Source organism: Oncorhynchus tshawytscha, linkage group LG33 (genome assembly GCF_018296145.1).
Source record: "Oncorhynchus tshawytscha isolate Ot180627B linkage group LG33, Otsh_v2.0, whole genome shotgun sequence".
NCBI classification, from domain to species: Eukaryota; Metazoa; Chordata; class Actinopteri; order Salmoniformes; family Salmonidae; genus Oncorhynchus; species Oncorhynchus tshawytscha.
In genome coordinates, this window is record NC_056461.1 from 1,453,672 (window position 1) to 1,473,081 (window position 19,410).

At 42.5% G+C, this 19,410-nt stretch overlaps 1 long non-coding RNA gene across 1 annotated transcript; it reads left to right on the forward strand.

Moving 5' to 3' along the window:
- The first annotated feature begins 470 nt into the window (after positions 1 to 470).
- LOC112247256 lies at positions 471 to 17,756 on the forward strand. The gene is made up of 3 exons (XR_002952612.2): positions 471 to 769; positions 16,743 to 16,852; positions 17,311 to 17,756. It is a non-coding gene; the product is annotated as an uncharacterized LOC112247256 (long non-coding RNA).
- The last annotated feature ends 1,654 nt before the right edge of the window (positions 17,757 to 19,410 follow it).

The window sequence follows — 19,410 nt, forward strand, 5'->3', positions numbered from 1 at the left end:
CGCAAATGTGCTTTTTATGCACAAAAGTAAAATGGTTATTCAATACCCTATCAGGACATTGCAATATATAACAAAACGTTTTTAAAAGTGTTTGGTGGTAACATTAAGCTAAGTAATGTCCATTGCTTTCATAATGAAATATTATTCTTATTGAATGCTTCATACTCATTCTTGATTTGTAACCACAACTCCAGACATAAATGCTCAGAAATAACATACCGCGTGTGAATTCAAACTCTTGCAAGTGATGCAACATGGAATATTATTGTGATATAATATGCCTCATCCATCAAAAGTCCCTCAAATGAAGTCAGAAATGTAGTCTAAAAGACCTCACATGAATGCATTGTGCGAATTGACATTGTGATTTTTGTTACCTGAGACATTTGAAGGAAGTCCAGGGGCAGGCGGGATTTGAAGGTAAAATATCAGGGGCGGAGCTTTCGGTGCTTGGTAGATCGATGCTTCTGAACTTAAAGGCAAAGTAATAAACTAAACAAACCGCCGGTTGCTGCTTCAGAGAGCCGCTCGCCTCCGTTATTTCTGCTCATTTTGGACAGAAAACGCTTCACGGGGTGCACAGGGTTTGCTGAGAAGATGCTTATTTTCCCACGACTTGCTTCGTATCTCATATCTATGTGACTGATTTTTGATAGATCAGACAAAGGTCACGTTATTGACCAAAATAGCACAGTTCTTTGGTTGTTTTTGGCTAGATGTAAGCCTTTAGTCGATGCGTTGCAGCCTATGACGATGATGTGTTGTAAAGGTATGGTAAGGTTCTATTTTCTATATTAATCAACTCATGTTTTATGGAAAGTGCCTTCTAGATAAATAAATATATATTGCGCAATGTATATCCTCTTGTGATGTCTGAATCGAAAAAGATTTCAACAAGCTCTCTTGGCCGATAAATATATCCTGCTTTGTGCTAGTTGATAGATAATGCTTTCGTAAGGTTATGCCCTGTACCATCCCAGCTGTGACTAATGCTGTGTTTGTAATTATGTTGGAGGAAGGAATTTACCGGTTGTGAAGTTGTAAATACCATTTGGATGCATTCACATGCTTTGAATTCTGCTGAGAAACGCTGATATGCTGCATAAACCATAAACTATAAATATAGCGATCATGCATGAAACAAATTATTGTGTTCAAAAACCAAATGAATAGATTACTTTTTATAAATAAAATGTTTTTGCAATTAACTACCGAAAATGCTGTTATGGAGATAATTTCGTTAGTAGGGGATGTCAGACGTCAGCAAGTGGGAGCTCAAATCTTATTGGTCACATACACATGGTTAGCAGATGTTAATGTGAGTGTAGCGAAATTCTTGTGCATCTAGTCTGACCGTGCAGTAATATCTAACAAGTAATCTAACAAATTCACAACAACTACCTTATACACACATGTAAAGGGATGAATAAGAATATGTACATATAAATATATGGATGAGCGATGGCTGTATATACTTATGAGATGAGTAATGTAGAATATGTAAACATTAATAAAGTGGCTTTAAATAAAGTGACTAGTGATAACTTTTAAGTCAATTTATTAAAGTGGCCAAAGATTTGAGTCTGAGTGTTGGCAGCAGCCTCTCTATGTTAGTGATGGCTGTTTAACAGTCTGATGGCCTTGAGATAGAAGCTGTTTTTCAGTCTCTCGGTCCCAGCTTTGATGCACCTGTACTGACCTCGCCTTCTGGATGATAGCGGGGGAACAGGCAGTGGCTCGGGTGGTTGTTGTCCTTGATGATCTTTTTGACCTTCCTGTGACAATGGGTGCTGTAGGTGTCCTGGAGGGCAGGTAGTTTGCCCCCAGTGATGCGTTGTGCAGACCGCACTACCCTCTGGAGAGCCTTACGGTTGAGGGCGGTGCAGTACCAGGCAGTGATACAGCCCGAAAGGATGCTCTTGATTGTGCATCTGTAAAAGTTTGAGTGTTTTAGGTGACAAGCAACATTTATTCAGCCTCCTAAGGTTGAAGAGGCATTGTTGCGCCTTCTTCACCACGCTGTCTGTGTGGGTGGACCATTTCATTTAGTCAGCAATATGTACCAAGACGAACTTTTAAAAAACTTTCCACCTTCTCCACTACTGTCCTGTGGATGGAGGGGGTTCCTGAAGTCCACGATCATCTCCTTTGTTTTGTTGATGTTGAGTGAGAGGTTATTTTCCTGGCACCACACTCAGAGGGCCCTCACCTCCTCCCTGTAGGCCATCTCGTCATTGTTGGTAATAAAGCCTACCACTGTTGTGTCGTCTGCAAACTTGATGATTGAGTTGGAAGCGTGCATGGACACGCATTCATGGGTGAACAGGGAGTACAGGAGAGGGCTGAAAATGCACCCTGGTGGGGCCCCAGTGTTGAGGATCAGTGGGATGGAGATGTTGTTTCCTACCTTCACCACCTGGGGGCGGCTTGTCAAAGTCCAGGACCCAGTTGCACAGGGTGGAGTCGAGACCCAGGGTCTCGAGCTTAATGACAAGTTTGGAGGGTACTATGGTGTTAAATGCTGAGCTGTAGTCAATGAACATCATTCTTACATAGGTATTCCTCTTGTCCAGATGGGATAGGGCAGTTTGATGTCGATGGCATCGCCAGTGGAACTATTGGGGCGGTAAGTAAATGGGAGTGGGTCTAGGGTATCAGGTAGGGTGGAGGTGATGTGATCTTTGACTAGTCTTTCAAAGCACTTCGTGATGACAGAAGTGAGTGCAATAGGGCGATAGTCATTTAGTTCAGTTACCGTAGCTTTTCTTGGGAACAGGAACAATGGTGGCCTCATTGAAACATGTGGGGACAGCAGACTGGGATAGGGATTGATTGAATATGTCTGTAAACACATCAGCCAGCTGGTCTGTGCATGCTCTGAGGACGCGGCTAGGGATGCCGTCTGGGCCGGCAAATGTTTTACTCACGTTGGCCATGGAGAAGGACAGCTGGCTGTGTCAGTGGTAGCGGGCCGTGTCAGTGGCACTGTATTGTCCTCAAAGTGAGCAAAAATCAAATTTATTTATTTAGCCCTTCGTACATCAGCTGATATCTCAAAGTGCTGTACAGAAACCCAGCCTAAAACCCCAAACAGCAAGCAATGCAGGTGTAGAAGCACGGTGGCTAGGAAAAACTCATGCAGGATTACTATTGCAACAACACATCATCAGTAGGGTAAAACTAACCTGTCTCACGACGGTCTAACCCCAGCTCCATAAAAATGGAGCTCTATAGGAGAAAGCCCTGCCTCCAGCTGTTTGCTTAGAAATTCTATGGACAATTAGGAGCAAAGAAGTTGTTTCATTTGTCTGGGAGCAAGATGTCGATGTCCGCAATGTGGCTGGTTTTCTTTTTGTAATCGGTGATTGACTGTAGACCCTGCCACATACGTCTTGTTTTTGAGCCGTTGAATTGCAACTACACTTTGTCTCTATTCTGACACTTTACTTGTTTGATTGCCTTGCGAAGGGAATAGCTGCACTGTTTGTATTCGATCATGTTTCAGGTCGCCTTGCCATGATTAAAAGCGGTTGTTCGCGCTTTCAGTTTTGGGCGAATGCTGCCATCAATCCACGGTTTCTGGTTAGGATTCTAGTCACAGTGGCTATGACATCGCCGATGCACTTGCTAATAAACTCGCTCAACGAGTAAGCGTATACATCAATGTTATTGTCTGAGGATATCCGGAACATATCCTAGTCCACGTGATCGAAGCAATCTTGAAACGTGGAATCCTATTGGTCAGACCAGCATTGTCCGCAAGTGGCTGTATGTGGTCAAGCACAGGAGAGGTGTTCGAACAGAGGTGCTTAAAGGAAGGCGCACAGGTAGGCCTCGTGAAAAACAATGTATTCTCTTGGAAGATAAAGCTGTTGGCATTTGATTGTAAGGAATTCTAGGTCAGGTGAACAAAAGGACTTGAGTTCCTGCTCAGGATGATAGAGGAATTAGTTTCCCACTAGCAATTACCAGTTGGAGGGCCGTTCAAGTGGATTTTTCCCAGTCTTATTTGGTAAATTTACACTTGGTTACAAACACAGCAATATTCCCTATATATTACCTGTTGTGCTTTTTAAATGCTACTGCCTATGATTAAATACAGACAACATGATCAAGAAACAACTATTGTCCTTTATAATTAATTATAGGGAATATTGTTTGTATTTGGCACTAGATACTTTGTATTAGGCTATATAGCTTGAAATGGGTTTATGCCTCCATTTATTTTAGCCCATGCTAACTTCATATAACATTAGCAACCATTAAAGTAATGAAACCCACTTGAATATTTGTGTGGAGAAGTGGTGCACACATAGCCCCTCTAGTAATTTAGTAGGATCTCTATGTCATAAACCCTCAAAGTTTCAGAATGGGGTGAAAATGGCAGCCATATTGGTCAGGGAGAAATCCAAACCTGTCTAAGAGGTCGTTATCAATAAAACGTCACAATAAGGTGCAGAATGTTTGATTTTCCTGCTGGGGGGCAAGGAGACCCCAAACTCTGCTAAAACAATTGACAACTGCCGTTTTCAAGGGATTGTTAAATAAATGTTTATTTATTTTTATTTCACCTTTATTTAACCAGGTAGGCTAGTTGAGAACAAGTTCTCATTTACAACTGCGACCTGGCCAAGATAAAGCAAAGCAGTGCGACACAAACAACCACACATTATAACTATTTGGTTGTAATATCATCACCTCTTGAAGAGCATAGTCAGAACTACAGATTATTCCATTCAAAACAACTGCGCACATTTAGCTCTATAAATCAGTTATACAGCAAGTATAATTTTCATGACCAGTAAACATCAAATGATTATGTAATTTCAGATATGTTAGGGTAGCCTCATGATATCTCTCAATATTGCCCACCATTAATTGGATATGAGTGATATAAAAGTTAATTATACCTGACAAGTATTAGTGGTTTAGGTTAATTTCCCCATCCACTGTGGGCTCTGCCTGTCAAGCAGTAGAAGAGCGCATTTGCCGATGTACTGTTAGCTGATAATGTTTACTTTGCAAGGCAAGCGACCCGTAAAAGCTTTGTAGCTACAGTTGGCTAAACATAGTGGTAAGTAGACGTAATGTACTTTTTTCTCCAACCAACATAGGCCTACCTAGTGAAGTTAGCTAACATTATCCTCTTTTCAAGCTTGTTTTGAAGTGTTCAATCATGATTGCTGCTGACAGACATGATAGGCTACATTGATTGATGGAACCACAACAAATTAGCTAGCTAATAACAGATCACCTCAATACGGCTAGTTAACAAGAGAACTTTCAGGGGATAAACTAGATCAGGGGTAGGCAACCCTGTTCCTGGAGTACTGCAGGTATTGGAGGAGTTTGTCCCACCTGACCAAATGAGCCAATTGATCAATTCAGTGATTGCCTACATTTAAAACACCTGGTTACTTTGAAAACATGAAGAGCCTGCGGCACTGCAGGACCAGGGTTGTCTGCCCTGAACTGGATGGCAATACCATCTGTAGTGGTGATGACAGTAGTCTTTATGACAACTTTACCAGGATGAGGACTTGCCGATGTCAAGCTCGTTCCAAAAGCCTAATCTCAGATGAAGCAAGCTAAATACCTGTTGTTTGACAAATGGATAGGAGAAACACTAAATGGATAGACTACCATCACGTATCTGAAATTACATGATCAATTCATGTTTACTGATAATGAAAAGCATGCAGTTACTTGCTGTACAACTCTGACGATAGAACACAACGTGGAATAATCAGAAATGTGTAGTTGTGACTATGCTCTTCAAGAGGTGACGATATTAAAACCAAATAGTTAACATTTATTTAACAATCCCTTGAAAATATTTAACAATTCCTTGAAAAAGGCAATGGTCAATGGTTTTAGCAGGGGGCTCCTTGGCCCCCAGCCGCCAAATCGAAACCTATGCACCGTATTGTGACATTTTATTGATAATGACCTATTGGAATGATTGGCAGTGGAGGCCTAATCCTGATTTTATTTATGCAGGAAAATGAAAGTATGGCATGTGATATATCAGAAATTGAGTAATAGAATATTGTCAACCTAAAATATTGTCATACAATTTTAAACAGTTTAAATACAGCTTCTAAAATATACAATACCAGTCAAAAGTTTGGACGCACCTACTCATTCAAGGATTTTTCTTTATTTGTACTATTTTCTACATTGCATAATAAAATGATGAAATAACACATATGGAATCATGTAGCAACCAAAAACGTGCAAAACAAATCTAAATATATTTTAGATTTTAGATTCTTCAAAGTAACCACCCTCTTAACCATCTTCACGTGAAATCCTTTTCCAACTGTCTTAAAGGAGTTCCCACATATGCTGAGCACTTGTTGGCTGCTTTTCCTTCACTCTGTGATTCAACTCATCACAACCATCTCAATTGAGTTGAGGTCAGGTGATTGTGGAGGCAAGGTAACCTGATGCAGCACTCCATCACTCACATTCTTGGTCAAATAGCCCTTACCCAGCCTGTAGGTGTGTTTTGGTTCATTGTCCTGTTGAAAACCAATTATAGTCCCACTAAGCGCAAACCAGATGGGATGGCTTATCACTGCAGAATGCTGTGGTAGACATGCTGGTTAATTGTGCCCTGAATTCTAAATAAATCACTGGCAGTGAAACCAGCAAAGCACCCTCACACCATCACACCTCCTCCTCCATGCTTCATGGTGGGAACCACACATGCAGAGATAATCCGCTCACCTATTCTGCGTCTCACAAAGACACGGTGGTTGGAATGCGTCAGACCAGAGGACAGATTTCCACCGGTCTAATGTCCATTGCTTTTGTTTCTTGGCCCAAGCAAGTCTCTTCTTCTTATGGGTGCCCTTTAGTAGGGGTTTCTTTGCAGCAATTTGACCATGAAGGTCTGATTCATGCAGTCTCCTCTGAACAGTTGATGTTGAGATGTGTCTGTTACTTCTGAGGTGCAGTTAATTGCCGATTGATGAACTTGTCCTCTGCAGTAGAGGTAACTCTGGGTCTTCATTTCCTGTGGCGGTCCTCATGGGAGCCAGTTTCATCATAGCACTTGAAGAAACTTTAAAAGTTCTTGAAATGTTCCAGATTGACTGATCTAATTGTCTTGAAGTAATGATGGACTGTCTTTTCCTTATGATTATTTGGGCTTTTATCTTCTTTATACCACCCCTACCTTGTCACAACACAACTGATTGTCTTAAACACATTAAGAAGGAAAGAGATTCCACAAATTAACTTTTAACAAGGCACACCTTGTTAATTGAAATGCATTCCAGGTGACTTAATGAAGCTGGTTGAGCGAATGGCAAGCATGTGCAAAGCTGTTATCAAGGCAAAGGGTGGCAACTTTGACGTGTCTCAAATATAACATATAATTTGCCTACTGCAGATGTGGCCAGGGCAATAAATTGCAATGTCCGTACTGTGAGACGCCTACGACAGCGTTACAGGGAGACAGAATGGACAGCTGATCGTCCTCGCAGTGGCAGACCACGTGTAACAACACCTGCACAGGATCGGTACATCCGAACATCACACCTGCAGGACAGGTACAGGATGGCAACAACAACTGCCCGAGTTACACCAGGAATGCACAATCCCTCCAGTAGTGCTCAGACTGTCCACAGTAGTCTGAGAGAGGTTGGACTGAGGGCTTGTAGGCCTGTTGTAAGGCAGGTCCTCACCAGACAACAACGTGGCCTACGGGCACAAACCCACCGTCGCTGGACCAGACAGGACTGGCAAAAAGTGCTCTTCACTGACGAGTCACGGTTTTGTCTCACCAGTGGTGATGGTTGGATTTGTGTTTATCGTCAAAGGAATGAGCGTTACACCGAGGCCTGTACTTTGGAGCAGAATCAATTTTGAGGTGGATGGTCCGTAATGGTCTGGGGTGGTGTGTCACAAGATCATCAGACTGCCTGCAATGACAACAAGCTCAATCTCAACGCTGTGCGTTACACGGAAGACATCCTCCTCCCTCGTGTGGTACCCTTCCTGCAGGCTCATCCTGACATGACCCTCCAGCATGACAATGCCACCAGCTATACTGCTCGTTCTCTGCGTGATTTCCTGCGAGACAGGAATGTCAAGTGTTCTGCCATGGCCAGCGACGAGCCCGGATCTCAATCCCATTGAGCACATCTGGGACCTGTTTGATCTGAGGGTGAGGGCCATTCCCCCCAGAAATGTCCGGGAATCTGCAGGTGCCTTGGTGGAAGAGTGGGATAACATCTCACAGCAAGAACTGGCAAATCTGGTGCAGTCCATGAGGAGGCGATGCACTACTGTACTTAATGCAGCTGGTGGCCACACCAGATACTGACTATTACTTTTGATTTTGACCACCCCTTTGTTCATGGACACATTATTCCATTTCTGTTACTCACGCCTGTGGAACTTGTTCAGTTTATGTCTCAGTTGTTGAATCCTATGTTCATATAAATATTTACACATGTTAAGTTGGCCGAAAATAAACAGTTTTTTTTGCTGAGTTTGCCCTAACCCTACCACCCCTCCCTTAATTGGAGTAAACTAATGGACAACAACACTTAGGCTTCTACTTCCAGGGTATACAAACTTTATACATTTTATAGTCACAGTATATTTTACAATAGTTATCTTCTGTTTGTTTTCACACTCGTCATTCAGCTACCCTCAATCCCTCCCATCTATGTCTGAAGAACATCCAGCTCCAGTTCTATTTGCCATATATTTTTAACTGTGCTGTTTCACAAAAGGTCTGAACCTATATACATTTTATGGACACAGTATATTTAACTTGAGCTATCTTGTTGTTTTTAGTCCCACCCTTCAGCACCACTCAACCCCACACCATCTATTTAAAAAAAAATGTATATTTGCCATATATTTATTTTTTATATTATTGATCGATTGACTTGACCCAAATTTAATGAACGGTATAGTATTACCGTTCCTTTCCCCTTTAAAAGCTTGAGACTCTGTCACAGAGGAGGTGTCAAGCCTAGAGACAGAATTTCAGCCAATTAAAAAACCCTGACCCCCCCCCCTTGTGAGCGCCAGTCGGAGAAAGTACGGGCACAAGGCCAGAGCAATGTGCGCAGTTTCCAAGGAAACTGCATGTCTTGACCTCTTCATATCCCTCCACATCCCATCCACCCTCAGCCAATGGATTCGTTTCCATGGAGATGTCTCTAGCTGAGTATGGAAACATTTAGTTGCCGAAACTCAATTGGAAAGGCACATGGGCAAATTATAAATAAAGTAAAATAAAATTGTATTTTTCACATGCGCTGAAAACAACAGGTGTAGGTAGACCTTACAATGCTTACTTACAAGCCCTTAACCAACAATGCAGTTTTAAGAAAAATACGTGTTCAGTTAAAAATAGATAAGTAAAACATTTGAAATAAAAGTAACAAATAATTTAAGAGCAGCAGTAAAATAACAATAGCGAGGCTATATACAGGGGGTACCGGTACAGAATCAATGTGCAGGGGCACCGGTTAGTCGAGGTAATGGAGGTAATATGTACAGGTAGGTAGAGTTAAAGTGACTGCATAGATAATAAACAGCGAATAGCAGCAGCGTAAAAGAGAGGGGTGGGGAGGAAATGCAAATAGTCTGTGTAGCCATTTGATTAGCTGTTCATGAGTCTTATGGCTTGGGGTAGAAACTGTTGAGAAGCTTTTTGGACCTAGACTTGGCGCTCCGGTACCGCTTGCCGTACTGTAGCAGAGACAACAGTCTGACCAGGGTGGCTGGAGTTTGACAGTTTTTAGGGCCTTTCCCTGATCACCTGGTATAGAGGTCTTGGATGGCAGGAAGCTTGGCCCCAGTGATGTACTGGGTCATTACGGACAACCCTCTGTAGTGCCTTGCGGTCAGAGGCCGAGCAGTTGCCATACCAGGGGGTGATGCAACCAGTCAGGATGCTGTCGATGGTGCAGCTGTATAACTTTGAGTATCTGAGGGCCTATGCCAATCTATTCAGTCTCCTAAGGGGGAATAGGTTTTGTCGTGCCCTCTTCACAACTGTATTGGTGTGCTTGGACCGTGATAGTTTGTTGGTGATGTGGACACCAACGAACTTGAAGCTCTCAACCTGTTCCACTACAGCCCCGTCGATGAGAATGGGGGGGTGCTCGGTCCTCCTTTTTCTGTATTCCACAATCATCTCCTTTGTCTTGATCACATTGAGGGAGAGGTTGTGGCACCACATGGCCAGGTCTCTGACCCCCTCCCTATAGCCTGTCTCATCGTTGTCTGTGATCAGGCCTACAACTGTTGTGTCATCAGCAAACTTAATGATGGTGTTGGAGTCATGCCTGCCATGCAGTACTGAGTGAATAGGGAGTACAGGAGGGGACTGAGCCACCACCCCTGAGGGGCCCCCTGTGTTGAGGATCAGCATAGAGGATAAGTTGTTACCTACCCTTACCACCTGAGGGTGGCCCTTCAGGATGTCCAGGATCCAGTTGCAGAGGGAGGTGTTTCGTCCCAGGGTCCTTAGCTTAGTGATGAGCTTTGAGGGCACTAAGATGTTGAACGCTTAGCTGTCGTTAATGAATAGCATTCTCACGTAGGTGTTCCTTTTGTCCAGGTGGGAAAGGGCAGTGTGGAGTGCAATAGAGATGGCATCATCTGTGGGTATTTTGGGGCGGTATGCAAATTCGAGTGGGTCTAGGGTTTTGGGGATAATGGTGTTGATATGGGCCATGACCACTCTTTCAAAGCACTTTATGGCTGCAGGTGTGAGTGCTACTGGTCGGTAGTCATTTAGGCAGGTTACCTTAGTGTTCTTGAACAAAGGGAATATGTTGGTTTACTTGAAACATGTTGGTATTACAGATTCAGCCAGGGAGAGGTTGAAAATGTCAGTCAAGTCACTTGCCAGTTGGTTAGCTCATGCATGGAGTACACGTCCTGGTAATCTGTCTGGTCCTGCGGCCTTATGAATGTTGACCTGTTTAAAGGTCTTACTCACATCGGCTACGGAGAGCGGGATCACACAGTCGGCCGGAACAGCTGATGCTCTCATGCATGTTTGAGTGTTACTTGCCTCGAAGCGAACATAGAAGTAATTTAGCTTGTCTGTTAAGCTCGGGTCACTGGGCCGCACGCGGCTCTGCTTCCCTTTGTAGTCTAATAGTTTGCCAGCCCTGCCACATCCGACGAGTGTCGGAGCTGGTGTAGTACAATTAGATCTTATTCCTGTATTGACACTTTGCCTGTTTGATGGTTCGTCAGAGGGCATAGCGGCATTTCTTAAAAGCATCCGGGTTAGAGTCCCCTTCTTTGAAAGCGACAGCTCTACCCTTTAGCTCAGTGCGGATGTTGCCTGTAATCCATGGCTTCTGTTTGGGGTATGTACGTATGGTCACTGTGTGGACGACGTCATCGATGCACTTATTGATGAAGCAAGTGACTGATGTGGTGTACTCATCAATGCCCTCGGAAGAATCGCAGAACATATTCCAGTCTATGCGAGCAAAACTATCCTGTAGCTTAGTCTTATTTGACCACTTATTGACCGAGTCACTGGTGCTTCCTGCTTTAGTTTTTGCTTCTACGTAGGAATATGGTCAGATTTGCCAAATGGAGGGCGAGGGAGGGCTTGTATGCATCTCTGTGTATTGAGTAAAGGTGGTCTAGAGATTTTTTCCCCTCTGGTTGCACATTTAACATGCTGGTAGAAATTAGGTAAAACAGATTTAAGTTTCCCAACATTAAAGTCCCCAGAAACTAGGGGCTCCGCCTCTGGATCAGCGTTTTCCTGTTTGCTTATGGCCGTATATAGTTAATTGAGTGCGGTCTTAGTGCCAGCATCAGTTTGTGGTGGTAAATAGATATCTATGAAGAATATAGATGAAAACTCTCTTGGTAAATGGTGTGGTCTACAAGCTTATCATGAGATACTCTACCTCAGGTGAGCAAAACCCCAAGACATCCTTAGATATTGTGCACCAGCTGTTGTTTGCAAATAAGCAGTTGAAGTCGGAAGTTTACATACACCTTAGACAAATACATTTAAACTTGGTTTTTCACAATTCCTGACATTTAATCCAAGTAAAGATTCCCTGTCTTAGGTCAGTTAGGATCACCACTTTATTTTAAGAATGTGAAATGTCAGAATAATAGCAGAGAGAATGATTTACTTCAGTTTTTATTTCTTTCATCACATTCCCAGTAGGTCAGAAGTTTACATACACTCAATTAGTATTTGGTAGCATTGCCTTTAAATTGTTTAACTTGGGTCAAACGTTGCAGGTAGCTTTCCACAACCTTCCCACAATAAGTTGGGTGAATTTTGGCCCATTCCTCCTGACACGGCTGGTGTAACCGAGTCAGGTTTGTAGGCCTCCTAGCTCGCACACACTTTTTCAGTTCTGCCCACAACTTTTCTCTAGGATTGAGGTCAGGGCTGTGTGATGGCCATTCCAATACCTTGACTTTGTTGCCCTTAAGCCATTTTCCCACAACTTTGGAAGTATGCTTGGAGTCATTGTCCATTTGGAAGACACATTTGTGACCAAGCTTTAACTTCCTGACTGATGTCTTGAGATATTGCTTCAATATATCCATATAATTTTCCTACCTCATGATGCCATCTATTTTGTGAAGTGCACCAGTCCTTCCTGCAGCAAAGTACCCCCACAACATGATGCTGCCACCCCCGTGCTTCACTGTTGGGATGGTGTTTTTTGGCTTGCAAGCCTCCCCCTTTTTCCTCCAAACACAACAATGGTCATTATGGCCAAACAGTTCTATTTTTGTTTCATCAGACCAGAAGACATTTCTCCAAAAAGTACAATCTTTGTCCCCATGTGCAGTTGCAAACCGTAGTCTGGCTTTGTTATGGAGGTTTTGGACCAGTGGCTTCTTCCTTGCTGAGCAGCTTTTCGGGTTATGTCGATATAGGACTCATTTTACTGTGGATATAGATACCATAGATATTGTACCTGTTTCCTCCAGCATCTTCACAAGGTCTTTTGCTGTTGTTCTGAGATTGAGTTGCACATTTTGCACCAAAGTACGTTCATCTCTAAGAGACAGAACACGTCTCCTTCCTGAGCGGTATGACGGCTGCGTGGTCCCATGGTGTTTATACTTGCGTGCTATTGTTTGTACAGTTGAACATAGTACCTTCAGGCGTTTGGAAATTGCTCCCAAGGATGAACCAGACTTGTGGAGGTCTACAATTTTTTGGCTGATTTCTTTTGATTTTCCCATGATGTCAAGCAAAGAGGCACTGAGCTTGAAGTTAGGCCTTGAAATACATCCACATCTCCAATTGACTCAAATGATGTGAATTAGCCCATAAGAACCTTCTAAAGACATGACATAATTTTCTGGAATTTTCCAAGCTGTTTAAAGGCACAGTCAACTTAGTGTATGTAAACTTCTGACCCACTGGAATGTGATACATGTGATACATGTGATACATCACTGTGATACAGTGAATTCTGTGAAATAATTATTATAATAATTATTTCTGTGAAATAATCTGTCTGTAAACAATTGTTGGAAAAATTACTTGTCATGCACAAAGTAGATGTGCATGACACAACTTGCCGAAACTATAAGAAGAAATTTGTGGAGTGGTTGCAAAACAAGTTTTAATGACTCCAACCTAAGTATTTGTAAACCTCCGACTTCAACTCTGTCTTACCAGAGTCTACAGTTCTATCCTGCCGATACAGTGTATGTTATTCATGTCGTCGTTCATCCAAGACTCGGTGAAACATAAGATATTACCATCCCATTGGTAGGATATACATGCTTGTAGTAAGTCTATTTTATTTTCAAATGATTGTACGTTGGCTAATAGTACCGATGGGAAATGCAAATTACCCACTCACCACCTGTGATGGCAGAAACATTATGTGCAAAATAAGTTACAAATAACCCAGAAAAACACACACAATAGCACAATTGGTTAGGAGACTGTAAAACATGTTTGCAATTTCTTTTCCTAAATGAGAATGCATTTGTGACAATTCTAATTGAAATGGAAAACATATAATGCATTATCATTTTCATGATTGTATATGCATAATATCTGACAATTTGAAAAATAAATAGCAAATTGTGTTTGATATTTCATTTCCATGGTGCTATCCAGTACAACACTGACACATCACTAAATGTTCAAATGACAAATCATTTATCATGTTTGCCATTTCATTTGCTTGTTGCGATAGCATGAATTGTGACAAAAATTAAAATTATTCTCAATTTGCAATTCACCATTTTTTTACATACTCTGTGTGGTTTAAGACTGTCAAAATTGTTATGGTCAATCAAATTCCATAAATCAATTGCAATGCTTCATTTTTCTATTTAGTTTCCTTCATTTCGTGTCAATCAAACACGGTGGGCGGGGTTCCGGTTACCTGAGGCAGAAGACATTTCCTGTGCTTGCTGTCAACAGTCGCTTTCGGTTGTAGCTGTACTGATATGGCATGTTTTAGGCTATCCCGGCAACAGCCAGTGAGAAACCCCACAGAAGAAGAACATCCAGTGTGTGCGAGGAGTTTGTGAGTGGGGACTATAAAGCTCAGTGTAGGGGACACTGGAAGCTACTAGTAGCTAGCTAATATGGCTATTATATGTAGCTAGCTACCGGTAGGTAACATAGCTAGCTAGTAGATTTAGAGAGCTTTTGGCAGCATTCTACCTTCTCCCTACAGTTCTCAACCATTAGATTCACCAACGGCTGCCTCATGTGAACTACAAACCCAACGCTGTGTTTTAATGTTTAGAAACGTCAATAATCATATCTTGTGATACAGCTTTCGAAACATATGGCCCTTATCTTTCACCAGCGAGAACGAATCTTTCAAATAAAAAAGACACACTTACTGTAGCAGTTTTGCCCAACTCAATACAGGTATGGGTGCCTCCATCCAACGAAACTACCCTTATGCTACACTTCCTGAGTTACGCTTACACACAGGTGTTCGAAGCATTCAAGATAGCTAGTTAGCACAGGTGGTCGCCTCTTGAGCTGTAACATGGAGGTAGGGCCGTGTGAGAACCTTAACCCCATCAAACTGTGTCGAATTTTAGGCCTGATATGAAAGATTACTCTAGCCCACTGGCTAGCCTAGCTAGCTAGTTACCTTCACAACAAGACATTGTGGAAGTAAGTATCCCATATTAGGTACTGTTACTTAGATAGATCAGAGGCAGAGTTTGCAAGCATAGAGGTAGATACCACCCTGCATCCCACTGCAGGCTTGCTTCTGAAGCTAAGCAGGGTCTGATTGGTCATGGTCGGTCCCTAGATTTGAGACCAGATGCTCCTAGAAGTGGTGTTGGAGGGCCAGTAGCAGGCACCATTTCCTCTGGTCTAAAAAAAATATCCCAATGCCCCAGGGCAGTGATTGGTGACATTGCCCTGTGTAGGGTGGGACGTTAAACGGGTGTCCTGACTCTCTGTGGTCACTAACGATTCCATGGCACTTATCCTTACAGTAGGGGTGTTAACCCCGGTGTCCTGGCTAAATTCTCAATCTGGCCCTCATACCATCACGGTCACCTAATCATCCCCAGCTTACAATTGGCTCATTCATCTCCTCTCCTCTCCCCTTTAACTATTCCCCAGGTTGTTGCTGTAAATGAGAATGTGTTCTCAGTCAGCTTACCTGGTAAAATAAGGGTACATTTTTATTTATTTTTATACCGTTTGCAAGTCATTACTTGGCAGTGATTGTGCAACCCAAAGACACATTGTGCTACACTGTGAACAGACTCAATGATTTGGACTTTTGTCCTGATTGTCCTCCCTTTTACCAAAGTGTGCCCTTTCAAACTTCCATGATGAGGAGTTTGCTAGTGCACACCATAATACAAGGGTGGAGACTTGGGATGTAGCCCTCAGGCACTCTCTCAACCACCTATATGCCTATTCCTGTAGCTGAGGGTTTTAGCGATATTGCAATGAGGGGATTTGATTAAGCTGGCCTGGGTGGGCAGAGATTGCACCAGGTGAAAGTGATTGTTTTGAAAATCGGGCCGCCGCCCCCCCAGGTGTGAGCCGGGTGCCCTGGCGAAATCGGCTCAAAACAAAGTGACGTTTGTCAAGAATGTGGAGTAATGATTTAGGATTCAGTGTTGTTTGCTCTTGGTAAAAAAAAACTAATATTTACCTTATTTGCCTTCCCAAGTAAAACTAGTAAAATTCTATCATATACTTTATGGAAAATACATGTTGCATATTTCTGAACAATGAACCGTGATGTCTTGTTGACGATATGACTTGGCGGCGCAGATTACTGTTCGTGTTGAGCAGGGCGCTCCTCCTCCCTCTCCGCTTTCGGGCCATGTCACGAGCCATAGCCCGGTGCACCCCGGTCCAGTTGAATTAAACTCCCTCAATATAACTCTACTCTATGACATGGTAGTGTACACAGTATAATACAAATCTAATTCTATTCATCTTGTAGTCCCATGATCCTCCCCCACTGAGTTATTGTATGTTATATTTTGTTTATTGTAAATCAAGCTTTCGTTTGCATGCTAGTAAACGTCAACGTTACAGTATTTCATTATTTTATCCCGCAGGGGACAGTAACAGAGACTTTGTAAGGGGGCAGATAATCTATGATAGAGATTGATTATGAGTTCCTGTTGTCTGATTTGAAGGCTACAAAAGGTATTTTTGGAAGAAAATAGCTAATTAGCTCATTTTCCCCAGACCTGACAGTGTGCCTTTCAACTAATCTATTTTGTGTTCCAACCCTCAGGAAACTATGATGTAATTTCTGTGTACGGGCAACCCCAACAGCTCCTCCAGCAGAAGCTGCTTCCTCCTGCCTTCCAGATGCTGCTGACCAAGTTGTCCACCATCTGACAGGTAATGATGCTCTCCCACAGGAAGCAAGGGCTGAAGGGGCACCAACATGGCTGAAAGATGTCTTGCTACCCTGACCCCCCCCCCATTCCTGTGGCCTGCACTGGTTACTCCCCTTCATAGAATGGACTAAAGATCAATGGAATTGTACATTTGGTTAATGTAGTTCAGTGTTCCTCTTTCTTGCCTAATGGACAACAGTGGGAACATTGTCATCCCTACCTGTGCTGCAACGCCTAATTGAACTACTCAATAAGACCACACTTGGGTAAATGGAGTGAATGAGTAATTGGTTACGACAACATGCACTAAACCAGAGCATACAGTTAATGTGAACAATAAAAAAAGACGTGAATTGAATTGTGACTAGTTTACTTATCATGAGTTGTACATTGATCTTCTGTGTTTTAGGTTTCCATCCATGCTGTCCAGTTAGCATAATATGTGCTCCTTTTTCACAGGCGGTTCTGGCTGATGACCTGTCGCCATAGCTGATAGAAACCCAGAAGGAATATCATCCCCAATGATACTGCTAATATTAGTAACTGTACTGATGAGGAACAGGAGGGCAGGCTTATCCATTGTCCCTGAACTGCTTGAAGTGTAGAGTCAAAATGACAGTGCCACTTTGTTACCGCTAGTCACATGTTTGAGAAGATGTTCTGCAAAAATAATAACAATACAGAGATGGTCTTGCTCTTCAATGAGGTTCTGACAATCATATGTTGGAATCCATTATAAAGAAAACCTACAGTAGTTGAACACTCTGTGTAGGTAGTAACCTGTTTGTTGAACGCCAGTGATTCTAAGAACAAAAATAACTGTTACCTGTAGGACAATGTCTCTATCACAGGTCACCAAGGGTACAACAAGGCATATCCTTAATAAAATACATTTTCATGGCTAATTGTGCATGCCTCTCATTTCCCACTTAATATGCAATATAGTTATACCTATGGCTTGCATAACCAACTCAGTGCCCTTGTTGTTAGTGTCCTACCTAAGAGTTGAAGGTTGGACAGTTCAATCCCTGACCGAGTCATACCAAAGACTGTAAAAATGGGACCCGATGCGTCTCTGCTTGGCACTCAAGATAGATTGGGGGTAAGGCCCTGCGATAGACTAGCGTCCTATCCAGGGGGTGTACTTGTACATCAAGCTGCCTCACATTACAGAAACAGGAGATATGCTCCTGCTCCTATGAGTCGTTGTGGCTCACACAAGCTAAGGCTCATGCAAAGCTCCCCTCTTTCTTACTTTGGCTTACAGCTTAAACAGTATTGAGTCAAGGAATAGCTTTACTGCTCAATAAAATCTGTTGCCACAGTACTGAAGAGGCAGAGCAAGCAGGCTTCTTATCTCGTTGGGATAACCTAGGGTGCCATGACATATGTAACAACCAGCAGTTTTTGTAAATACTCCTCCACCAAGGACGAACTCAAAGGCTAATGGCCAAAGGGGTCCTTTTCACTCTCTCACACACAGTCACTGTATCAACAAATATATATGTGTATATATATATCTACAGTGCCTTGCAAAAGTATTCATCCCTCTTGGCATTACAACCTGTAATTTAAATGTATTTCTATTTGGATTTCATTTAATGGACATACACAAAATAGTTGAAATTGGTGAAGTGAAATGAATAACTTGTTTTAAAACATTTATAAAAATAAAAAACAAAAGTGGTGCGTGCATATGTATTCACCCCCTTTGCTATGATGGATTGGGCTAAATACAGGGAAATTCTTGAGGGAAACCTGTTTCAGTCTTTCAGAGATTTGAGACTGGGACGGAGGTTCACCTTCCAGAAGGACAATGACCCTAAGCATACTGCTAATGCAACACACGAGTGGTTTAAGGGGAAACATATACATGTCTTGGAATGACCTAGTTTTGCCTTGAAGAATGGGCAAAAATCCCAGTGGCTAGATGTGCCATGCTTATAGAGACATACTCCAAGGGGGGTGAATAGTTATGCATGCTCAAGTTTTTCAGTTTTGTCTTATTTCTTGCTTCACAATAAAAAATATTTTGCATCTTCAAAGTGATAGGCATGCTGTGTAAATCAAGTGATACAAATCCCCCAAAATCCTTTTTAATTCCAGGTTGCAAGGCAACAAAATAGGACCACTTGGGACTGGTTACTTGTAAAGAATTAAAACATTTTCATCAGATTTTCAAGTTTTGTCTATCCACATTATCTGCAGTGAGCACAGATCGGCTTGCTGTGACAATGTCAGCTGCTGTGGAGAATAGCCTCTCGCTAGGGACAGAGGTCCCAGGCACAGCCAGGTAGCACCTTGCTAACATGGCAACATATTAGCAGGGGAATACAGTCCACTTCCCTGTATGAGGTCACCTCCTCTTCTATGACCTTGACCTTTGACTTGGGTCCCTGCTCCTGGGTCGTGAACAACTCTCCAAAAAGCTCAGCCATGGCAGACTTATTTTCTGGAGGAGAACCCGTCATCTGCCGTCTCTGGAGAAGGGTTGGCTCCTGTGGCATCTGTGGCTTGACCCTGCAGAATTAAATTAGATGAAAATTACTATCTCTGAAG